At 42.9% G+C, this 3788-nt stretch overlaps 1 pseudogene; it reads right to left on the bottom strand.

The window, feature by feature from the left end:
- Positions 1-3411: 3411 nt before the first annotated feature.
- LOC128778944 (U2 spliceosomal RNA) lies at positions 3412-3537 on the bottom strand (annotated as a pseudogene).
- Positions 3538-3788: the final 251 nt, after the last annotated feature.

Raw genomic sequence — 3788 nt, forward strand, 5'->3', positions numbered from 1 at the left:
GTCACCAAACTGATGCCTGTCAGATAAAAGAGACTGGAGCCATAATTCTTCCCAGCGTTTCTAATGGGATTTTAATACAGCATTTGGCCATCATATTTTTTTCATTCCTTCAATGACATACATGCCTGAAGTGTAGCCACGGAGCCTCTGAACTCTGTATATTTCTGTAATACACAAAGAAAACAGCCGTCACATCCATTTTAAGGAACTTTTAAATACATTACAGTGAGGTCCATAGGCCCCGGATCCGAAGGGAACTGCACAAAGCCTGTCTGTACATCATCTGTGACGGGCCTGAATTCCAGCCAAGGCAGGGTTTTTTTCTAAATAATAAAATAAAATACTGTGTTTTTTTAAAGGAACATTATATTTTTAAACTGGAAATCATTGTATTTTGTATCTTATGTGGCATCTGAAAGTGATTTAGTTGAACAATGTGGTTTCTGATTGGTATTTGAATTGGTTCCAGAACATTTTTCATAATAACCATCTTAAAGATCCCAATTATCTGATCCTCTTTCCCCCTTTCACATGGTTTCGTAGGAGGTTTCCAGAGAAAAAGAGAAACCTGCAAGGGCAGGCAAGCCAACTCACATCTAGCTAACCCGTGTTTGCCTGCTAGGCTCAAAGGAAAGGGATTGCTAGTTATTCTGAGTTGTCCAGGATGCATTTATGACTCAATAAAGGAGGCCTTGGCATTACCAGAATAATTACTTACTCAAACAAGCCTATAAAACCAAAGGGTTGCCCCAACTAAAAGGTAAGCAGAGAACTTTTTCCTTTTAGTGCTAACATGTAAACCTAGTAAACTGTATTTAGATTTCTATAAAATCAGCTCTGGATGCAAAATGGCTGCTTGATTTACCAGGTGGGCAGCTGAGTCAATTCCCCAGGGTTCCATAGGGGCTGAGAGAAGGCAGTCCTATTAAATATGAAAGAACGCTCATTCATAAAGGGACCCAGCCTCATTTGCGGCTTGCAGAAATTGTGGCGTGGAGGTTAAGAAAGCAGGTCCTGGAGTCAGCTGCATCTGGGGCTGCCTCCACCGCTATCACCCGGTGATATCACCCGGGAGCGGTGATCCATACTCTTTGGGTCTCAGCTGTACGGTAGAGATCGCGTGATGCCTGTTTTACGGGATCGTTGGAAGAAATGAATAGAACGCTTCCTGTGACGGGCTTAGAACAACACCTTGCCTAGAGTGGGACACACAATAAACGGTAGCTCATATTATTAGATGTAACAGAATCTTATTGCAATAAACAGAAGCTTTTATTATGACATACATTAATGACAAGAATAAATAGTTCCTGACCACTAACTGTCAACACATAGTGCCCGACGCCATGCTAAGCATTTCAAGTATGGTGCTTCACACAGTCGTCTCCAGGTAAAGTTCTTATTTTAGGTGAAGTTTCTGTTAAGCGGCAGAACTGAAAATAGAGCTATACAACTATAGGATAGAGTACATACAACTATAAATAGTAAACACAACTATAGGATACTCAGCTAAATTTGATTTCAGATAAACAGGAAGTAATTTTTTAGAATGAGTGTGTCCCAAACACCGCATGAGACATGCGCATGGGTGTGGCCACCCTAACTAGAACTCAAGCCCCCAGATCGATTTTATCAAGCTCGTACCTTTTTGTTCCCCGTCACACAAAAGGTTCTATCTAGAATGTCACTTATGCCTTGCGTGTTTTATTCTCTAGCATTTTCCCCCAACCAGAGGGTTCTTAGATTAAAAAAAACAATCCAGGAATTGCGTGTGCTTACCAACTACGAGGAAAAGTGAAATGTTCAAGAGGAAGAAGCTGAGGCAGGTCCAGAGTATAAAGCTGTTGCGTCAAGCCCCATTTCCTCAAGACGATGATCTCAAAGCACATCCGCGGTTACTGAAAGCACTTAAAAACAAAGTGGCAAAATAACATTTTATATTGAGAAAAAATATTTTTTGCATCATAATTTGCAACTACATACCACACCTAACATGGCTTTTTTTTTTCCTTTAATGGTATGGATTCATAATCTGATTCACTCATTCAATAAAAATTATGGTCTTTATGTCAAGTTACCGTGCAGATGCTGAAGGAGAAAAAAACAGACACTGTCCCGGGCTTCACGAAATATACACTTTAGTGAAGAGACGTTAGGTAACTAAGTAAGCACAAAAACAAATGCAAAGTTGCAGTCATCACAAGATCTATGAAAGAGGAGTACATGGAGAGATGAGCCTAGAAGAGGGGCGCTGGAGTCCAGAAAAGTTTTCCATGAAGTAGGAAGATGCCCTGATTACCTGAGCTAAGATCTGAAGAATGAACAAGATTTGACCAAAAAGCGTCAATGGAGCGATTAATAGCATATTCAAAGTGCCACAGAAGAAGGGAGCATGGAAAATATGAGGAAATGACAGAATATCTCTTCAGCTGGTGTGGAAACGTGGGGCGTGGGCAATATTGGGGGTAGATGGGGCAGGAAATGTAACGTACTGGTTACAGAAGACCAGTCCACGGCAACAAATAGACCTAACCCCACCATGGCTCAAGACAATAAGTGTTTATTTGTCTCTCCTATAACATTCCAAGGCAATTCCAGGTTAAAGGTTGTGATGAGGGATCTTGGGGAATCCACTGGCAGAGACTCTGTCATCTTTCAAAGTCAGCATGAATATCGCCATCCCAGCCACCTGGTTAGGGTCATGAAGATGCCTCCCAGAGGTTCTTGGAGCCTGGGCCCGAAAAGCACAATTGCCACCTTTGCTCACATTCCATTAGCGAAACTCGGTCACGTGCTCACGCCTAACAGTAAGGGAGTAAGGGATGCTGGGATATATAAATCATCTATGTCGCAGGAGGAAGGGGAAGGGGTATTATTAATGGCCTGCAGTGTCTGCCAGAAGCAGGTAGAGCCAGATGATGCGGAATTTTAGTTTTGTCTCAAGGCCGATGCAAATCCATCGAGGGGATTTAAGCAAAAAGGAGTGCGGTGATCAGATATGTATTTCCAAGAGATGACTCTGGCGACAAAGTGGAGAACAGATCGGAAGGCTGTCAGAACGGCTGTAGGGAGATCATATCTTTGAGGAGGGTGTTCTAGGCCAGAAATCACGACAGCATGGAATGGAGTCATTGGTGGTGCTAGAAACAGGGAACAGGAGACAGACGCGACAGCACCAGGCGACAAAGCAGTGGCTAGGGAACAACAGGCAAATATGTAATAAGCCTGTTGTCTTTGCTTAACGATTTTCTACTTCCTGTTATCCCCTGCCTCTCCTTTTGTACCACTAGGCTCCTTGATCAGCATCAGTAACAGCGGAGGTATAAGAATCATCAGAAGGAATTCCTTGAATTTGGACAGACCTATCAAAAGGGCTTTACGGAACCTCAGGACAGAGTCCCTAGGGTGCAAATTGGTTCAGCACAGCCTGGCCTTTTTTTGTTGTTGTTTTGTTTTAAATACCAGGTGTAAAAAATGTTTTTAAACTGATAAGAACAGATACTACACTTGATCTTAGCCAAAAGGCCGAGAAGCGATTGAAAAATGTTTTTAAAAACAGACACCAAGGGACGCCTGGGTGGCTCAGTCGGTTGAGCGTCCGACTTCGGCTCAGGTCACGATCTCACGGTCCGTGAGTTCGAGCCCCGCGTCGGGCTCTGGGCTGATGGCTCAGAGCCTGGAGCCTGCTTCCGATTCTGTGTCTCCCTCTCTCTCTGCCCCTCCCCCGTTCATGCTTTGTCTCTCTCTGTCTCAAAAATAAATAAACGTTAAAAAAAAAATAAAATAAA

The sequence above is a fragment of the Panthera pardus genome, unplaced genomic scaffold (assembly GCF_024362965.1).
Source record: "Panthera pardus isolate Hobbes unplaced genomic scaffold, ASM2436296v1 HiC_scaffold_21, whole genome shotgun sequence".
Classification (NCBI taxonomy): Eukaryota; Metazoa; Chordata; class Mammalia; order Carnivora; family Felidae; genus Panthera; species Panthera pardus.